The sequence below is a fragment of the Anopheles aquasalis genome, chromosome 3 (assembly GCF_943734665.1).
Source record: "Anopheles aquasalis chromosome 3, idAnoAquaMG_Q_19, whole genome shotgun sequence".
NCBI classification, from domain to species: domain Eukaryota; kingdom Metazoa; phylum Arthropoda; class Insecta; order Diptera; family Culicidae; genus Anopheles; species Anopheles aquasalis.
The window spans coordinates 40,269,953-40,291,636 of record NC_064878.1 but is presented as its reverse complement, the minus strand read 5'-3'; the positions used below and the strand labels follow the sequence as shown (position 1 = coordinate 40,291,636).

General features: G+C 50.4%; 1 protein-coding gene across 5 annotated transcripts in view; it reads right to left on the bottom strand.

Moving 5' to 3' along the window:
* Positions 1-21,684, bottom strand: part of LOC126576155 (protein windpipe) — a 37,260-nt gene that overhangs the window by 4,474 nt on the left and 11,102 nt on the right. Inside the window, exons 1-2 of one of the 5 annotated variants that reach the window (XM_050237311.1) lie at positions 13,630-13,649; positions 10,158-11,458 (exon numbers count right to left, since the gene is read on the bottom strand). The gene's annotated coding sequence lies outside the window, so the exon portion shown is untranslated. Of the gene's footprint in view, positions 1-10,157; positions 11,459-12,064; positions 12,359-13,629; positions 13,650-21,684 lie in introns of those variants that run through there. The other 4 variants (XM_050237308.1, XM_050237312.1, XM_050237307.1 and 1 more) reach the window with 4 other exon arrangements.

Below are 21,684 nucleotides of genomic sequence, written 5' to 3'. Positions count from 1 at the left end.
CGCCGCCACCGCAAGAGACACCTCGAATGCACCGCGCAAACCAATCGATGCCACGTTCTGGTGCCAACGGTGCAACCCACCACGGTGTTTGGCTAAGAATAGAGCAGCACCGGCAGCCTGGCCCCGGAAAGGTCACTGCCGTCACGGTATGCGCCGCTTGACTGTCGTGGTGGTGTTGGTGAAAGTGAAAGAAAAATCAAAGAAAATCCGAAAAGCGACACGGAAGCTGAAGGAGGAACAGGAACCGGTACCGGGGATCCTGTGAAGTGGTGCGAAACGTGACACCAGCGGAGTCCCTGCAACCCGTGCGGTCGGTGGAGGGATTTTCAAGGACAGAACCACGTGACAATGGCGCCGCTGTCGCCGTCGCTGGCGGTGACAGCTCGATCGATGATGGACAGACGACAGTGAGACCGAAATTGCATTTGGCGATGAGCAAAGGCGACTGCAAGTGGAGGAGTGTGACTCAACCAGCGGCGTCATTGGCCGTCGAATGGTCATCGAACAGGAATGTCCCTGGTCAAGTGATCGTGGATCGCGAAAGCGTCAAATCTTCAGCGTCTTACCAAGCCAAAAACCGACCACGCACATTTATGCTTCAGTTCAGGGGCCAGTTCCACAAAGTGTACCGGACGGAGCTGATCCATTTTGCTCTAAATGCGCCACACGGTTGATTGCTTTCCGCTGCGACGTCCTACGCGCGCAGTTAAGTCGAGAGAAGGCGAAGGCAAAGTCGAAGCTCTCCTATCAAGATGGGCCGCCGTTCTGGTCTTTCGGGAAACCAGTCGTCACGCGCTACTTATGCTCGCTGGTGGTGGTTCTCGCCGTCGCCGCCGCCACCGCTTACGATTATTACCATACATAACGATCATCCACTATTTGCGCCAATCAAAACAACAATCAGTAGCAGCAGCAGCACCAGTGCGGCCATCCCGGAGCGTCGGAGCGTCGGTGCGTCGCCAGACAAACATCATCGCGATCGCGATCATCAGCTAGCATTCTGTGTCGCCTCATCTCACGTGTGCCAGGCGCACGGGCGCACACCGCAATGCAGCGACCGTGACCCTTTGCACCGTTTGTAACAACAATTTCATTAAAACCGGGCGAGTGGACACCCGGTGGGTGGGGCGAAATCTAGTGTTAGGGTGCTGCCCGGCCGCAAAACCATGAAATCCGGGACGCTGCTGCAACTGGTTCGTACGTGCGATGATCAGCGCGTGCTGTGGGGGGTGCATAACGCGATCGTAATGATGCTAAACGGTGGCCTAATGGCTCGATGGTGCTCGTAGATGATCGGCTCGATCGATCTAGGTCCGATCAGTAGATGGCTGACCGACGCACAGAGAGTTATTTGAGGCAAATCCTGACCAAAACCCCACAATGCTAAAAATATGATTGATATTCGATGTAGAGCAGCAAAAAGTATGTTGTCCAAAACCTTCTTGGAGAATTTCTTTTAGTATCGGGCAAAAATATCGCCATAAAACTGCTGGAGAATAAAAGCAACTACAGCAATTAGACGAAAAATTCAGAAAAAAACCATATTTCACAAAAGCATCGAAAAATCGATAAAGGGGAACGAGAAGGAATGATTTCTACTGGTTTTATATTCTAGAGACCTTACTCTTTCAAATGCTATATGAATTGTTGCGCGGGCATTGTCGGGCTTTTGAGAAAACTGAAGTTGATTTGATGAATTTTATCATTTTTGATAAAATGCTAGGATTAATTTTAAACCTAAAACCATAAAGAGCACTGCAAAATATTCTACTAATCTCGTAGATGTTCGTGAATACCGAAAACAGGCTGTTACCTTGATTGCAACTCCCTTTTTGCGACAAGAAGGGCGCGACGCACCTATTTCACCTATTTGTATCCTTCCACTTCGCAACTAAAAATGAATTATGAATTATAGAATATTTTAAAATTATTAGGAAAGGCAAAATTTGAAAACACAAAAAATCATGCTTGAAATTCCCCCTCTGTGCGACGGCGAATAAAGAGTTGAAGCTACATTTTATCCGGTTTTGGTGCCTCGGTAAGCGAAGGGCTGCTGTCCAATCATTCATTTGCGTTGCGCTACGAGGTTAAAGGACATTCCATGTCTGTTCCAGGGTCCAGCAGTGTGACCAAAGCTGGCACCGAACCACGGAAGTTGATAAGCGTTCACCTTGACGGAATGACATTTCAGATTGCACCTCGCAGGCCATAAATGGTCTCCTTGGGACCCCAAAAGAGGATTCCCTCCGGTAAGGCAGTATTGTTCAATACAGGAGTGAGGATCGGTGTCGTTTTGGTTGCAGTTGAGGTGACGAGATCGAGGTAACACACACAGTGATCAGACACGTGGAACGCCTGAGATGTAATTACCTTTAGGTAGTGGAGCGATTCGCGTTCATTTTCCCTCGAACTGAGACATGGGCCAACCCCATCAATCAACGAACACCTCACGTGCTTGTATCTCTGTCTCGTTTGTTGTTCTTCCACCCAATATTTTGATTCTCCCTCTCGCTAGCACGTCATTCAGCGAACTCCCGGTTGCCGCTGATTGACTTCCGAGATTCCAGCTAGCGACGCAGCATCGCAACGCATCGCGGGTCATCATGTTCCGTTCTGGCTGGAATGGCTTTTCGTTAATTATCACCGTGGAACCACGTCACTTGACGCACTCGATAGTGACCTTCACGGTCACCACAGCGGCAGTGGTCTTTTTAGCAAGCAATCGACTTATATCAGGCACTGATTGGTGGATCATGCGACGAGTAGATCGCAAACAATGTACCTCGGCTCGGCTCGTGAGCAAATACGCTCGTTGCTCGCGATCTCACGATCGATTCTACGCACGTGATCAAGTGTTCAGCATGCGTCAAGGCGCCACCGTAAGTTGCAAAACAGTTACGCAAACACACTCCTCCGCGAATGTATTTTTGACTCTTTGAAGCGTGATTTGCATCTCATGCACTAATTGTTTGCTATGCATCTTCACTGCTGTGGCATCCTTGAAGGGAACTGTCACCAAGACCACTCCGTGGCATGTTCTAAACCATCCTATGGATGTCTGTAAACAATTAGCCAGACTGCGTTCGTGGGAAAAACCACTGGCAACATGTGGTACAAGCTGCAGACGGATCCAGATCATGCATGAGTGGCAGACACTCGTTGTTGGCACGCTTGACTTGCAACACTCGCTGTGTGCATGTTGTTCCTTCCATCTTCACTCCTTCAATTAGCTGCGACCGCCGCCGTCAGCAATGTTTCAATTTGTATTCGTGCATTTTCGCAGATTTATTGCTTTAGAAAGCTCCCAGCGTCAATGTCCACCTATTCCGTCCTACTGGATATGATCTGATGGCCACGGAAATGTGGCCGCCAACCGGTCGGTCCGTCGAGAGCGATAAAATGTTAAAAGTCGTCGAGTGACCCCCGGGATGGCAGGAAAGAGCGAAGAGGAGGAAGCTCAGCTTTTATGGTCCTGTTCCTGTCTGCAGAAAAAAAAATCCCCCCTTCACCACACTCCCTTTAGCGGTGTAATCGAGGATGGATTGGTGGCCTTCGCGAGTTCACGCGAGTGTTTGTATGCACGGAGTGTGCGCGTCGCCACCCGACCCGTTTACGAGCCCTTTTGCGTGGCCAATCGGGAATCAGGCCTACGCGCCTTTTCTCCGGCGCTCCGGAAGGTACGTTTTATGGTCCTGCCACCGCTCCACCTGACGACCAAATCCAATCGAGCAGCATTACTGGTGCTGTGCTGGCCAGTACTCCATTGATCGAGCTCCATCGAGGGCCAGAACCTGACGAGTTCCGTTCACTTTCCCCTGGCTAAGGCAAGGTGCATGGTTTCTGCCCGGCCCGTGCTGTTGGACAAGTCAATTACTTTATGCACCACCTACGATGCCAATCCGATCAGGAATCGAGAGCATAAACGCAGCCTGGAGCAGCGGCAACCGCAAATCCTTTCCCCGTTAATGAACCAATAAACCATCTTCTGGACCATGGGCTGGACATACACGCGTGTGTATGACCAAATATTACCTTTTTCATGTCGACTCGGCGAGCAAAACTTTCTCCCCGAAAAGCCCCCCCCGCACGAGTCTCGGATTTATCTTGCAAGTCAACGGCACCACACCATTCCGGTGGCCATTCCGGTATATTTGCTCGAGATTACACTCCGTCCAGTGGGTTCCATGATTTAGAAGCCACCGCGGGCACACGATGTGGAAATAAATTTTATGCTGACCAGCATGCAGCATGCAACATGCAATTAATTTCCCAGTTCCGATCGAGGCGCACCATGAACTGCAACACCTTTCAGCTGAGGTAGCAATGCTCGTTGCGCTGACCAGTGAATGGTCACAACATGAATCACGCGATCGTTTGACCATGATGGTAGCGATCGCGCAAAAAAAAGGTAAATAGAAAAAAAAACGGCCACAAAACACCTCAGCCAGCAGGTGCTGACGACCTTTCCGATTGGATCTTAAGCAAACGCCGCCACCATTTTGCGCTGGTTCATAATTAAACAATTAGCATAATTGAACATCGCACCGGGCCGGGCCGAAGCAACAATGTGCACCATTATGGCTGACCATGTGTAGAACCGCGGTTCTACTCCACGGAGAGCGCAGACCAGAGCCCGCCATGTTCCACGTAAACCGGTACCACGAGGGGTGGTCTCTACGTCGTCGTTGTTGTCGTTGGTAATTTGCTGTTGACAGCGACAACACCGGCGGGGATCGTGGGGATCTCTAATCAGCGGGATTGTTGTACAAAATTGTTAACGGGTGCAGTGATGCAACGGCTGAGCCGGACCGACCGACCGGGGTGCTATCGCACAAGGTTAAGCGCGCTTGGGGCCGATACCATGAACCCCCGACGTCCAACGTGACCGTCCGATGACGCGCTATGCGCTAGGATTGAACTGGTGGTAAAGGGGATTAGCCGAGCCGCGCGCGCGCGCGCGCAGGATTTAATTACATTTGAAATCACGCTAAAGCTCGTGTTATCCATTATCTTATCGCGGATAGGAAGGTCTGTTCCGAGAATAGGAGACTGTTCCGACGTAACGCTGGAAGCTCTGGGTCTGGTTAGTCAGCATTATGGCGGATTTTAAAGAGACTCGGATCCAAGATCAATATCGGCCGGCAGGAACCTTCCCTTGATACGATCCGCGATTTGTTTGCTATCTTTAGACCGACCACGCCGGTCTATCACGTGCACTGTCTGCGCACCAGAGCATCCCCACATCGCTACCACAATCAATCAAGAGCATGTGACGACCCCTGGGAGGGGAAAGGGGACTTGCTGCTGCTGCTGCTGCTGCTGCTGCATGACATCAATCTGTGCGCCTGAGAAACCTGAGCTGCAGCTCAACTCAACGAGCGAACCAATTTCCGGCCCCCTGGCGGAATTGCTAATGACCCTAATTAACCAGGCGGTGGGAGTGAGGTACGCGAATAGCACGTGGCCTTGGCCCCTCTCTCAGCAATCTGATCACCTGATCTCACATTTCTCGAAGGTGACTTGGAGATCAACACGAATATGAATTACGGGGTCACTTCAGCACCGGGCACAGGGAGTCAGGTGTAACATTCCTGACCGTCTCAGGCGGTACTCTGGTTCTTTAGTTTTGTGAAGAAATCTATCCCACATCGGCGTCGAATGTTCGCGAACCCTGGGGTGTGACTATGCTGAGCAGAGTGTTGACCAACAAAAAACCACCGAAAAACCTTCCAAGGTCTCTTCCGCACCGATAACCACACTGGTCAGTGTGGTTAGCTTATCGGTTCGCTAGCGCTCACTGCTATCAGCATCACCAGAAGTCCTTGAATGTGTTCAGTGGGGTGTGGTCTGGCGCCCAAACTTAGTTCACTATCGACAAGAGACTCAATGTTAGTCCGCTGGGCTTTTGTGATACACAGAAGTGATTTGAAACTTCCCCTTCCCTTTATCGCAGTCCCAAACTAACTGAGATAATCCTCCTTGCCAAGGGCCACTGCTATGACCTCCGAGACTTTGGTGATTTCTCAAAATATTTTCTTTTGATTAGCTCCCTGCCCTGGACAAGCAAACAAGCGCCACCGCGCGCTACACACAAAGACTCCGACATCGACAATCACGAACTCGAGCACCAATTGAGCATAAAACAAACAAACATAGCGCTCAAGAACCATAACAACGGGGCACGGAGCGGATAACGAGGAGCGGCCGAGATGCAGTGTCCAGTTCATGCTTCACTTCCCTCGTGCCAGTAATGGAGAACCTTCGAAACGAGTCTTCGTGCTCCCCTTCTTCCCACTCGAGAAAGAGAATGCAAAGCGTAATGGAATGATTATGTTACCACCACGTCCGCTAACTTCTTATCAGGCCAGACCTCTGGCCGGTCTGGGACTATCAAGCACCCAGAGGTCTACGGGTTGCGTTTTCAATTTCATTCATCGCCTCTGCCCCTCTCTCTCTCTCTATGGCGGGCATTGGGTTCTGATCAGATCTGTGGTGTGTTGGGGTGGCGCTACTGCATACATAATTATGGTCTCTCGGTTGCAATACAAATTATGATGATGATGATCGTTGCACACCAGCGCCATATCATCAACGCCAGCGCATGATCTCATGGCACCTCCGGTGAGGGATTAAGCATAAGTGGAATGGAAACTACCGAGACTAACGCGAGCTCTCCCATGCTATTCTCTGACGGATAGATGGAAAGATCGTTCGGTCGTCGATCAGTCGATCGAGTAAAAAAGTGGTAAACAGGAAGCCGGTGTGTTTAGATGACGTAAAAGGTGGTTCTTAGTGGCGGATCGCCGACGAACGTGACGAATAGACGTGTTCGCAAGAAGCAGGAAATCAATTAACTCCCGAAAAAGGCGTTGCGCCCGAAGCATGGCAATTGGAGGTCTATTACCACGGCGGTGATCACTTCTCACTTGTCTTCTCCATAACTAACCAAAAACAAATCCCCTTTTTTTGGGTAACTGTTTTGCTTTTCTAAATAAAAGCCCAGTCATTGTTTCAAATAAGCAGCTATCGTTAGCGCAAGCGATCAAGAATGATTGTGGCTGTAAATTGTTAAAACCACTCGACGAGTAGTTGGTTGAAGATTTCCATTCCCAGTTTCATTTGCAACACAACTGACGTGCGTCGAAGTTTCTACTTTTCCAACGCAGAAAGAGAGAAACGGATACTCCGGAAATGACTAAAGGCCCTTTACAGACCACTAACAGACCATTACTTTCTATGCGACAATCGCCATAGCGGATGGGAGGATGCAGTCTTGGCGGTCAGCAGCAGCTGATTAATCGCCGACTTTCATCAGCAAGCACGACGACACTTTCCCAGGAATCAGTGTAACTGCGTCCGTCACAAAATCACACACAGTATTGCATTAAGCCCGGTGGAGGTCTGGTCCAACATATGGTTGCTGGCGGTGCCATTGACCATTGTGTGCCCGGACCGATAAGCCGACGGACGCTCGCCGATGTTCGCCGATGACCAAAAGTCAAGCTGACTCGTTGCCAGCTCAGGGGGGACTCATGTAACGCATATTTTATCAAGGTCGTTGATCGTGATCGTCGTCGCTACGAGCCCATTCCGGGCCGAGAGTTTGTCGAGTCTCGCCTGCGCCGAAGGATGTGTCCATCCATCATCACACAGCCATCAGGCGGCCCCTTAGTGCCAAGTTGCAAAGGGCCGCATCTCATCTCAAAGCTTGCAATGGGCCTGATGTGGCGTGCGTGCGAGCGAGAGAGGAAATGAAATCCAGAATGCCCATAAAGGATTGCTAATTACTTCGCCTTGCGACCCTGTGGAGGGCTCTGGGCAAGGTTTTTTCCTCCTAGTCACATCGGCTACCGGACCGGACCAGCGCTAGCTTCCACAACTGCGCGACTTCGACGACAGCTGATTCCATCGGCACTTAGCCACTTCAAGCCACTGCTGACTGACCGCGCTGTGTGATGATGGAACAAAAACTCTTATTGACAATGTCCGCTAGTTGGACTCGCTTCGGCTTCAATGCAGAGACATCAGCAACAGCTTCATCCGCGCTAACTGTTTCTCCCTGGCCGAGATGAAACCGTGACCAATACCTTGCGAACATCCAACAACCAGCTTCATCGTACGGTGCGCAGTGATTGCTACATTGTACACCGGATAAGCAACACATCCACCGGGCGACGGAGTTTCTCCGAATACGATTCTATTCCCCCACATTCGCCGCACACGATCAAGGGCGCCTAACCTTGGCTGACAGACGATCAAGACCGAATCGAAACCGGCAGGGCGCGCAGGGCAGCATGGAAAAAGGGTCGTAACCTGCGCGCACTACTGTTTATGGATCCGCCCGATCGGCTGCGCCGGTGTTGAATCATATGCACACGGTTCTCATTACGCCTTATAAACGTACGATCCACGGACGATCGCCCTACTCGCGTAGAAAAGTCAAGGTTTGTTGGATTAAAGGAAGGAAAAAAAAAAGACAGACCGAGACCTCACGAAGGCTGCTGTGAGCTCAATGCGAACTCCGGTGGTTTTGCCTTTGACGGTTGGACCAGATTTGAAGGTCTCGGCCCATAAGTTCACGCCGCGGATCGTGACGATTGTCGCAATAAGGTGAGGTGCGCGTTTGGTTCCTTTTGGGGTCATTCCCACCGGCGCGCTTCCTGGACCGCCATTTGTTTCTAAAACACCCGCGGGCATAAAGTTGACTAACTCCTCCTGGCTTTAGTGTTATCTCTAGCAAGCACCTTAGTTTGTCTCACACAAAACACAAGCAGAAAGCCACCAACGAACGCGACCTTCGCGTTTGGGGATTTTTTTTGTGTGCGAAGAGACTTCCAGATCCAGGTGAAGCCTCGAGTGAAGATAGCACAAACAAGATACCGGCGACATGTGGTTAAAACGAAGGGCGCACGGTTGCTCAATTGCACCTCCACCCGAGGATGTGCCTTTCTCGTGCGATGTCATGTCCAAAACGGGCTACTCCGCTACTGCTCCGTCCGTCGAAGGGGACGCACCCCGGATGGTAAGGCAATAAACTTGACGGAACACTGACTGACTGACTGACAGCATTATCAGTGCGCGCGCGCGTCATTCTTGGACTTTCGACATCGCGGACCATAGAAAAGGGGGAGCGGCAGGCGACAAAAGATACATATTTGCTCGACTTACGACACCATCATCATACGGCGGCGAATCATCTAAACACATTAACCACAATGACTCACAACGACGGAGACGCAACAGTCAAAGGTCTCGCATCGAACGCTGTCAGTGCGAAAGCACGTAATGGAAATTGATTAACGCAGCAAATCGATTTCGCAAGAACAAGTCCGGAGGGGAACGTGGCAAAACGTTCCGGCGACAACAAAGTCCAACTTGGAGGTTCCATGGAAACTGCTCTGAAAGGACTGATGCGGACTCGCCTGGCACCTTTGGGGCTAAAAGGTAGCAGCGTTACGTGGAGCAGCAGCAGCGGAGATTGAGATTGAAAGATTACCGAGCAGCAAGTGCAGAGCGCACCCACACCGCACCACTGGATGACACCTCAATCGTCACCCATTATGGTCGGGTGCTAATGGGTTGCGTAGACACCCGAGAGCGAGCTCCTGGAGACCATCAGAATCCGTGGAACTCCCTCGTCACGCGCCAGTAATGGTGATTGGTCGATTGATGGATGGTTTTATTGAAGATGCTCCACACCAGACCGCACCGCACTAGTTGTCCACGTCATGCCGACCCGTTCCTGGGGCTGACAGCGTGAATCGATGGGACCGAGCACTCGCCTTCGTGTGCCATGTGTGCGCGCGCGCTACGACGAGCTAAATGATTGTCGATAAGCGGTTATCAGTTTTGAAGTGTAACAGAGTGCTGGATGAGGTGGCTCTACATTTGTGCCCGTCTGTGTGGCGCAATATGTTTAAAAAATATCAAAAACTCCAAAGGGAAAAACCGCCTGAGTTGGCGGACTGTTTTGCGATGCAGTTTTCGGTTGTTGCCAGGCCAGAGTTTGTTCGCCCGTCTGGTGCAATGCCTAATGAGCAATGTTCGTGCAGGTTCTATGGCACTGCAACCCGTGTATCCGTGCGTGCAGCTATTTCAAACATGATCCCCCCTCACTTTTGATGCAATATACATTGAGCTCTGCCACAAATACTCACCTTGTAATGGCGATTGATGTCTTCGGGATCCTTCTTCAACGAGAGGCGAGTAAAGATCTCCTCTTTTTCTTCTTCTGCTTGCTGCTTTGCGTAATGGAACGCACGCGATCGCCTTGAAATTCTTGAAGATTGTTAACGAGGTAACACGACACACTCAGTAGGCAGCGCGTCGTCGGTCTGCTCCTCGGTTCTCGAGCTAACGGCGTCACCGGCAGCAGTAAGCGGTTGCCACGATTGATGTCTTCGGTTTCGCGTGTCGTTTTTTCACCTCCTCTTCTCTCTAGCTTCTGATAGCAAACCACAGGCACTCCCCACCGAAAAAAAAATGGCCGCACTGCACACGGGTCCCGTTCGATTGATGAGAAGAAGAAAGTGAAACGATGTGGCGTTCCTCGCCTGCACACAAACCACACTGCACTACCACGTCGTCAGGGAAGAGACCGTCGTCCGGTGGCCATCATCTTTCAAGCGACATCATCACCGGGACAAGATGCACCCGTGCATCAGGAGGCACGTCAAACGTTGTCGTCTTCTTCTTCGGCGGAAAATCTACCACGAAACCACCACCCACTGGGCACTCCCCCCTAATGGCAGTTGCACTTGGATTGTCCTTGCACCACTGCTGCACCTCGTTGCACTCCGAACACTGAACACACCCTCCACGTTTCTCGCTTTTTCCCTAGTGGCACCGGCACACGACGCGTGGTGTCTCGGAATTGCGTAATGAAAATCGGATTGATTTTCCCGATCACTTTCCTCGCGCGAGCCGTGTGCGCTGCAACTCCGAGAGAAGATGCTCTGGCCTACTTTGCGTGTGCCTTCGCCGTCGTCGTCTTCACCGTCGTTGCTGTCGTTGCCTACTACCCAAGAGACACGGGCGCACACACTCGTTTCGTTCACTAAAGAGGGTGGCGGGCGGACGGATTTTCCTTTTGCTTTCCTTCTCTGCTGCCTTATGCGGCTCCGGCCTCCGAAAACGGTATCTGTGTGTTTGCTGGCACTTCTCGGTTCACTTGTTCACACTCTGGCACACACTGGCTGGCTCTCGGGCTGGTTGCTATTTTCTTCTCCTTTCAACTCACTATCTGTTTCTCGCTCTCTTTCTTTGGTTTCGCTTTGCCGGTTGGCCTCGCGATCGCGTTAATATTTCCTTCTTTCGATGTTGCTTTTCGAGTTTTCCTTTTGCCGTGTGCTATTGCTATTGCACCGGCACCACAGGAGGTTTGATCACGTCAAAATCGCACTAACACTGCCGCTGGTGCGCTCTGTATTTTCTGCTTCTACTGTTGCTGCTGTTGCTGCTGTGAATTTAAAAGTGGTTCAGTAAAGAGTAAGAAAGGCGTTGTGGATCGAAATAATTCGACGCAAAACGTCCGTAAACCACCCAGAAAATCCGAAGAAAAGAAGGGAACAAAAGCAACGAATTAGAGAAGAGCTTAGAAAGCAAAATAGATAAATTGGGGGAAAATGACGAGAAAAAACGGTAAACCACAGAACCAGGGCGGGTGGAAGGGGGTAAAGGAAGTGATGGAGACATCGATCACTCCCCGGCATCACCACCTCCACGGCCTGGCCGCATAACAGATTGATGACAATTAATCCAACAAACCACCAACCACCACTGGCAGGTGATTTCACTCCACACTGGCACCGTTGGTTTGACATTTCTGTCCCGTTAAAACGAATAAACTCTCAATCAACCGTGCATCGCTTATCACATCCGACGTAAGGCCATAAAAAACACGAAGACACAGACACAAAAAACACTTCAAAACAACCCTTCTGCTTGATGTCGCCATCTAATCGATCGATGAATCGAACTTGTCGGTTCATCTCCTCACGGTGCGCTGTCAACACACGCGTCGATCATCTCTATCACAAAATCGGTTTGCGATTGGACCCCGTACCTTCTCTCTCATTAGCGCGCGCGCGCACACACAGAGCTAGAGGCCGTCCCGAGCTCAGCGTACAGCAGTGGCGGTGACGCAGTCGGTTCGTTCTAAGTCGGTTCGTTTCGAGTGCTGGAGTGCAGGCCACCCGGTTTCCACCCTTTCCAGAAGTCGCGCGACCGCGAGAGGAAAAGTTGGGAAAACTGTGGCGTCCGCACTGCACGGCACGGCACACGGCTTTCAGCGAAAACGGCACACGCAGAGCACGGAATCTGAGCCAAAGTCACGTCGCTCTGCGCCGATCGTCGAAAGTGTACTAGGGCGACAGTGGCCAGCAGCCAGAGTAGCGCCGTCGTGCGTTCTTCGCCTCCGGCTCCGGCCGCGTCATCATTCCCCGCTCCCCTTCCTCTGACTCACTGTCTCTTTCTTTCACGCTCCCGGCGGCTCTATTGGCGCTCTCTGTCACGTAATTTCCGCTTATCTCAACCACCAACACCACTAGCAAGCAGCACTGAGGCATTAACGGTGTGACAGCGGCCTCAACAGCAGCGGCAGCATGACTCGCGGTGCGATTAAATATACCATACCGCTCTCTCCGATCCCCTTTCCCCATTCCTCGGCCCCATCATGATCGGTCACCGTCCTCCACCGCCCATCGCACCGCAATTCGTAATTCTTTTTTTTCTTCTTTCATTTTCGGGACTTGCGCCACATGCGGAACGCACACACCAGACACACAACGCTCCACCGGCAATCGTCGTGCTGATTGTTTTACGCGCTCTCGTGTGTCTGTGTCAGCTCATAGGTGACCGGAGCCCGGCACCGTGGCTTCATTCGTTTTGAGGCTCATCATCGGTACCCCCTTAAGAATTGGGCGCCATGGCCTTGAAGACTGCCCCAGGAGGAAGATCGTCGCAAAAGGCGCCAGGTCAGGGCTTCGGAGGCTCGTGCTACTGTTGCTGCTGTTACGCTGATAATCCAGAGATTGTGTTACCCCTGGAGCAGCCCCACTGCGGTAATAGAATAGCGTGAAGCGCCAGCTAATTTTTGATAATTTCGGAGCGACGCGCTCCGTTGATTCGAGAAGCTACCAAAGACCAAGACGACGATGACGATGATGACGAAGACGACGGTGCCGGTTATCGCTGGCCACGCAACTTTGAAACATCCGATGTAACCGGATCCAAAACGTTTCCGTAGCGCGTACACCGCACCACGGCGCCCTTCAGTGGACCGATATCAACTCTTTGGTGTGTCTGGGTCCCCCTCGAGCGCGAGTACTGGTGTGCGTTCTGGTTGTGCTCACACCTTACGTAGAGGTGATGCTCGGCCGCGTGTCTGAGAGCCGCACATAACCTTTTAATTAGCCGAACTGCGCCAACGAGGATCGTTGTTAGTGTCTTCCACCGTGGATCGGTGGCCACGATTCGCGAATTAGCGCCTCGGGAATGTCGGCATCGGTGTCGCCGCTATGGCTACGGTTGGATTGGGGGTGAAGTGGTGCACGATCGCAAGATACCAGGATGTCGGAAGATCGCGAGATGTGATGCCACGCTCGGCTAGGATCAGTCCGTTTATCATACCGCAAGCCATCCTCCCCCGCGGGAAGGTCATGGTGGGGCGATCTCGCCAATATCTTTTGTCGGAGAGTTGCGCGCGTGCAGATCCACCGACGACACCGAGCGCTAGAGACGATAGGAAGAGAGAAAAAGAGAGACTTTGGTTAGAACGGGTGTGTTAGAGAGAAAAGGGAAATCAATTAGCAAATTGGATCCCGTGCTGTGCTGTCAGCGTTGTGTTTGTGTAGACCAGCGGCAGTCGCGCGCAATCGGCTAGCCAGCTTATCTAATCAGTGACAACAGCGTAGCGACCTGAGGGATCGACAAGGGGACGCCCATGTGTCGTGTTACCCACCCTAATTCGAACCGAGTACGATCTCGCTCTCGTCGGGGTGGACGTTCTCTTAAAATTAAATAAAAAACATTTCCAGCAATCACGCGTTGGGCGGTAGTTTATCATGATTGGCCTCGGCCATTATGCCCGTTGAGTTGGTAAATTCTCCGCATTCAGCGCACTCTAGTATCTACTCCTAGAGGACCACTAAATGGTCACCACATTCCCAAATACCAACCCCCGCATTGGTCCAGGTGCTGCCAGGGCAAAGGAATGCGCCCTGCTATCGCAAACCATCGAGCAGAACACGTGTTTATCGCCATTCCCGGCGGATGTTTGCCAAGTTTCTCGGCGTTTGATTTGGCCCCCCCCACACGGGAGGTGGTTTGGTTGTTGGAGCACCCGCTGCAAACTCCCGCCGTACGCGAAACCAGCGGCAAATATTGATCGCCCTGTGCGGTAGCGCTTTGATCGGCCAACCAACCAACCGGTTGCTTGGCCGCCTATCGCTTCGAACCAATCGGTCCTTGTACCTCGGTAACTGCATCCCGTGTGTCCCGAAACTCCGCACACCTTCACCAGACACACATACACTCCGAAAGAATCCACCCCATATTTTGTGGGCCTACGATTACACGACTACGTGGTCCCTGCCAGTGTCCGGTGTAAACGTGCAAATGTTTACATAATCGCTTGGCCCAGCGATACTGATAATGGATGCCGCGCGTTGTCTCTCGTCCCCTTGCATATTGACTACTCGCGACTGTGCTATCGGTGCTGAGGTGGTGCTGATTGTGTCGCCGTTAGAAGCTGATAATGATCCCCCTTCTCCGGTGGGCTGTAGGACTGCTGCACTGCACCACATAATGGGTCGAACACGTTGCCCACCGCGATAGCACCTTCCAGCGAGTGTTGGCGTAAAGTAATGTTCACTGTCGCAATGCGAAGGAGAAATGCTTGATTCATCAATTCCCAATATCAGGAATCGATGTCATCCGATGTGACGCATCGCAAAATATGCCAATGAAACATTCATTTGAAGAACAGAAAAAAACGATTCTCCATTAATTAAAACCCAAGAACCCCGAGCCCGGCCCGGCGGACGGATTGCATAAACAATCTGCGCCAACAAGGGCGGTCCTGCAAGAATTGTCGATCATCGCCAATGACCCTGCGCAGTGGCCGCGTATGTCACCGAAGGTTACACCGGATCACTTAAATCGGGCCACCACTTGCGGGCCAGTACGGGCCGGTGCTCGCTGCTCGATTTGCTCGATCATTCCAGACGACATGGCACGATGCAGATTATTGGATTCACTCGACGACGACATCTCGAACGGCCGGGCTGGCCGCGTGAGCTCATGCCGAATGCTGCTGCTGCTGCTGCTGCTGCTGCTCGGATTATCTCTCCTCCTGTGCTCCATTGCGAAACGGGCCACTAGCGGGCCATAAATATGCAAAACAACGGCCACGATCGCGACGACGAGAATGACAACAAGGACGTCGTTTCCCGCACTTCGAATCCACCCCCCCCCCCCCCCCACCCACATTGTTTCTGCTCGCCTGTGGCGCTGACAGTTAAATTGTTTAATAATACTTTGTGCTACGATTTGCTGCGGGTTTCGCGAGACAAATAAATTGACCAGCGCACACCCGCCCACACACGGTGCGCACGGTGGTTGCACTTTCGTTTCAGCCAGACCTGGATGGCTGGATTTGGCCACCGCCGAGGCCACCTCCTCACCGAACAGTGCAGTCGTTCATCATGGTTCAATCGCACCAGATTACCACTAGACCACTGTCCTTGCCATTTCGGTTTCAGGTTCGGGCAGGAGATGCGGACAATTCGCTAGCCCAGAGCGCAGAGGATGTTTCTCGAGAGCGAATTGAAGATCAATGCAAATAGGAAGCGAATACGCGGTCTGTCGTGGTAATTGAGATGCTCTGCAGCAAGGACTGATGGGACTCAATTTGCTAATTCAACACCGTCGATCCGTCATCTAGTGAGGATCACCGGACGTTAAGAGTTGAGTAAATTCATTTCTGATTCCAGATGACATACTGTTGCGTCACCATTTCGGTTGCTTCCGTTCGTTAAACGCTGCACTTTATTTCATTTGCTCGCTGGAAATGGCTAATCCGTTAATACTTTGATTGAGTGTTTTTTTAGCTTTAGAATTCAAGAAGGTGGAGAGTGTTTGTCCGATGGCCATCTGCAGGGCCATCTTTTCTATTGGGCGTATCGAGCACGTAGCACCATATTTATTTTTTGTTACATTTGTTTTAACATTTTACCTTGAATGCTGATCCTTTGAAGAATATTGTGTTAAACTTTTGGATTAATCGAAGCAAAACTGACAAAGTTATAGATTTTTGAAAATCCGCGTTTCATACGAAAATCGGCTTCATGCAACTCGCTACTTTGAAGAGCGTTTCCCAAAACCAACGTTTTCAAACTCGGTGTTCATCGTACCGTAAAAACTACTGGGCCGATCGTTTTGAAATTTTTAACACATAATCTACACACTTTTTGCCAAGTAGCCCTGTCTAATTTCAATAAAAAATGTTAATACTTTCTTTTAAATAATTGTGTAAGACTCGTTTCATCACTTTCTCAACTTCAAAAATTTGCCAATAATCGAAAAATAAGAAATTCATCAAAAACTGGACAGGGCTACCTAGATAAACTTATAGTCTATCAAAAGATTATTGGTTTGTATTTTTCTGATGACCCATCGAGCAGCTACGATGGGGAATGTTTTTGGTGCGAATCAAAAGACTTGGCCCTTAAGACTTAAGCGACGAACCCGGTTTTATCATTGAGATCACTTTTTCTTCCTAAAAAATCAGGAATCGAAGAATTGGAAATTAAAACAAAATTCAACGGGGCTACCTGGATAAACTTATAATCTACCAAAAGAATATCGATTTGTATTTTTCTGATGACCGACCACGTAGCTAGGATGAGCACCAGAAAAAGTACCTATTTTGCAGGCACACCTTCCTAAATTTGATGCCGTGAATGAAGTTTTTAAAAAATCTTCCTCAAAATAGAACTAAATATTATTCAAAAATATTAGTTTAGTATGTCATACATTTGAAAAAATAACATTGAATAGTTACGTTATAAAAAATCTTCAAAAATGTGCTTTTTTTAGCCAGAAAGCTCCGAAGCCCCCTAAAACATTAATCAATATGAATAACGGAATGAATTTAGTTTTTTTTTCAGTTACAAAATATTGTTAAGGCGAAGATCTACAATCAACTACAATTAAGAGAAACCTGTAAAATTGCTGGAGTTATTTGCTAATGAGAAATCAAAGCAATTTCGAAAAGAAGAAGCTCTTTGTCCAGCCTTTTTGGGGTGGAAAGGGGTTTTAGCGTGTAAACATCTCAAAGTAGTCGAAAAGAACGCACTACAATTAACAAAAACTAAGGACAGCCCGTTAACACAGTGTGTCAAGGCCCCCAAGAAGCTAAAGTCGACCCTGCCCATCTGTGAATCACGGGAATGGCCAAGAAAAGCCACAATCGGTGCATCGTCTTTCCCGTTCTTTGCGGCTCTCTAATGCCTACCAGTGGTATAAAAAAAAAGAACAAACTCTCGCCAATTGTTGAATGATTCATTTGCTAAGCACGCGCTACGTACAACTGCACTTGCGTAGTGATAAACTAATCAACGGGAATGTACCAGCTGTTGATAGAAACAAGAAATTCTTTGCGGACCAACTGGTTCGACTAAAACCAACACGTGGTTGTGATTCATTACGGTTTTGCCCAACAATCGAACCATGGACTCAGGATTGTACTTCCGCCCTCGGAAAGCTCATTGAGCGGCCGTGAATGCACCAAAAAGGGGTGCCCGGAAGTGATACGTCAGTCAGACGCCAGCAGAAATGCACACGTGCACGTTAATTGGATTAAAATCAGTCTGGGGTACCGGCAGAGTGAGTCGATTGCAAGGCGACATACCTCTTAATCGTCGAACAGGAACCGGGGTGACTCGATGCCTGAAACCTTCCCATTGTGTCGTCCTAGTGCCGAGCATAGGGAGAGGGAATGCGATGTCGATCATCACCCTTAATTGGAGCAATTATTTACGCCAACCACCATACAGCACGCACGACAACTCGTCGCAACAAACAAACGAGTTGCAAAGGGTGGAGCTATGTCCGCCCCAACGCGTGATTGAGGCGCCTCGATCGAATGCATGCCAATCGCAAACGCATCTGCCTGCCCGATGAGACTCGTTTACTGGGTCAGTCCCTGGGTGTGTTTATGATGGCACTGTCATCCGTGTCAGTGCGATATCTCGCTCTGCACTGATTGCTGTTGTCCTGGGTACATAGTGCACGGAAGGTCACTGCAGCCATAATCGTCATGCGATGCGCATGTGGCCCTGCATCAGTTGTAGGTTAATGCGTCAAGCGATAAGATGATGCAGAAGGTCTCGCAATCTGTCTCGAAAGCATAAACACATGAAATATGGTCCATTGTTCTAGAATTCCATGCGTCATAATCATCTTGGAGGCCAAAAGATGAATAAATGATCGCTCAATTGATCTTCAACTCAAAGCCCGGTTGTACACATTCCATTACCGCTCTCTCAAGGGGCTCTTCCGTGCACATTCACCTGGCGGAAACGACTCCACACGCGCTCCACAGGTTATAACAGCCCAATCAGCGTATTATAGACGCTGCACCTCCCCAGCAAACAAAAAAAACCAGCCCAGGCATCACGTGATCCGGTAAAAGTGGGTAACTCCAGAGGCAGAGGAGAGGAAAAGAGGTTTCCTTTTTTTTCTTCCTCTTGCACTACACCACTCTGTGCTGTGCCATTGTTTGCTTTCCTATTTTATTTATATATTTTCGCATTTTGCGCTCCGCTCATTCTTGGCCTGTTCAGCGGCCAACTGGTTGTTGCTGTTGTTGTTGTTGCTGTGGTGGGCTCATCAATTTTCCAGCCAATCCGTCGACGACGGCAGCTTCCCTGGCCAACAGCGGGGGGGTCTCTGACCGAACCGCGCACTGCGCTTTCTTCTTCTTGTTCTTCAGCAAAAAAAACAGTTCACTCCCGATTGAGGCCAAAAATGGTGCGATTGCTCCGTCAGCACCACCACCGCAACCACCAGCACCAGCAATCGTTAGCCGGGGGTCTGGCCGACACTTTTATGAGCTGGCAATGTTTTGGAAATTGCGTTGCGCTCGAACCCCTCCCCCCCCCCCAACCTTTCTTTCGCTTCTTGCGCTTTGCGTTGTTTCTTGAGTGTGCCGCCTTGGCCACTTGTCGGCAAAACGATTTATTGGATTTCTGTGTGTTTCTCTCACGCGCCACAAGATGGAGCAGAAAAAAAAACGGCCACGAGAGAGAGAGAAAGAGTTCCTGCGCGAAATACGCTCGACAATCCGGAGCACTTGCAACACGCATCTAGAGCACCATACTTGCGGACCGGACCCGCGGGGCCCATTCTGTGTCCATTTTCAACTTTCGGCTCTCGAGAAGCGTCGAGTCGATCTCGTGAAAATGTCACTCCTCCACCGATTGCACCACACGAATGCGAGAATGTCGCAAAAGGCCCGCGGGATGGGTCTCTTGAGTCACTTTCGTTCCTAATTGATCCCAGCGCTCGCTTCAAACCGTTCATCTTCCTCAAACGCTACAATAGAGTGCCGCTTTCGATCGGAAACGAACGGTACCATGGCGTTTTGACCTCGAGGCACCTTCCCGGCATCACGCCATTGATCTCCGCTGATCGCTGTAGTACGATGGAGACGCCAGGGCAATTAGATAGCCGTTCCGTGGCGCGGCACGGTGCGATCGCATGTCAACGGCCATGGTGTGCCTATCGCACACGAGATGCAATGTAATTTGCACCTCGTTTCCCTCCCGCCCACCTTTGCACAACGATAACACAGAATCCGGGAGCCGGGAGTTGCAAGTGGCACGCTTCACTGATCTTTGGAGATTGGAGGGGAGGTGGCCACGGTTCCGTTTAGCTGTTCCGTCAACCGGCTAATGGAATCCGGCCCCTCTCTGGGGCCCTCGTAAATGGGGATTCCGTGTCTCACTGTCTCGTCTCCGTTGGCTGACTGACTGGGAACCCCATTGGCCAGTAAATGCTCCCGCGGAGAGACAATCGCCGTTGCGGTTTACAGCATCGCCGCCTTTCGTCTCGACATTAGCGTAACAGCATGTGTTTGTGGTTGGAATTGTGGTTCCCTTTCGTAGAACTAGATCCGCAGACCTTCTATTGGGCTAGAGCTCGCCCTGGGAACCTCCAAGGGTCTCCAAGATCTGTGAACATATTATCTTCTCAAGTATTTTATGCCCCTGGGGATGATTGTGAATGGTCTCTAGCCGTCTGTCGCTCGAAGTCTTTTAGAAGGGTATTTAAGATAACAAACACAATATATAGCGATACAACGGACCTTCCCTTTTGAATAATTCCCAAGAATCCCCAAAAAAAAAATCCATTCAGCGCCGACCAGGCAGTTTATCGGGCTGCGCCACTTGAAACATAATCGCCGGATTTGCATAAGTTTCCCATAGCAATCGAGCAAATCACAACGATCACCAAACAACCACTGAACCAGGGGGCCTCCCGGGGGTCTCAAGAAGAATTCAAGTAGGTGCCAGACCGCCGACCATTATCAAAACCGAACTGGCGGTGACAAAGCGTTCGAATGCATTTTAATTGCATCTCGAACGAATGTGTGTTTTCGTCGCCATCGCCGAGAAATTTGTAACAGAGGCGGGAAAACATTCCCCTCGAAAGGGCTCCCCAGAGCATAGAAGTAGCATCAGAGCCCCAGAACCAAACTTGTTCCGAACTTTCTCAAATATTCATTTCCATGTCCTCTGGGACGCACACTCGGCAGGTCGTCCGGAATGTGACGAAACGCTATTCGAGAATTATAATCCAATCTCGGACTCGGACTCGGCGTCGGCTTGGCTTCGGGGTGACTAATTTTAATCGTCTGCTGGGAACTGATCCGACTCAGGCCGACAAGTGGACCAAGCTCACATGTAGCTCGACATCATGATAACGCGCGGCAGGGTTGTAACTGATCTCGTGCCACACTCTACGGACCTTGATGGTGTCTGTTTCATGTCGGCTCCTGCCCATAATTAATTCAATCATTTGGTGCAGCCTCCAATGCTGTCACGGTTGCTGCTGCTACTTTAATATAGCGACCGACATCGAACGTGCATCGAGATGATCATCGATCGATCCTACACCGGGGGCCGATTCCGAGAACATTGTATTCTCTCTCTCTCTCTCTCTGTCAGAAGAGATGCCAACAGCCACCAACAACGAGGGTGGGGGATTTTCGAATAGCTACATTCAACCATCATTCAAACGGTAGGCCCTTCCAATTCCTCTTCATGTTCGACTTCGGTGGCTCTGTGAACATTCAAAGATAGCACACTCCTAGGGGAGAGAGAGAGAGGAACAGGAAAAAGGGTATTGCCAGCGTCTCGACGACGAAGATAAATGAATGCGATGCGAGGCAGGGAGAAGGCGTGAAGTTGGGCTGCCGAGGAATTGGTAGTCTCCGGGAGCGGTAATACATCTACCGGAACGTCAACACGCAGCACGCAGATAACGCCGAGATTGCCCACCCTAAAGGAAGGAAACCCTTTTGTGTTCCGGGGAGCGCAAAAGGACTGCATACAACAGCAGGCCAGCAGTACACATGTTCCTGCATTCCAGGCCAGATACCACGAAATGGACCCTCCAGAA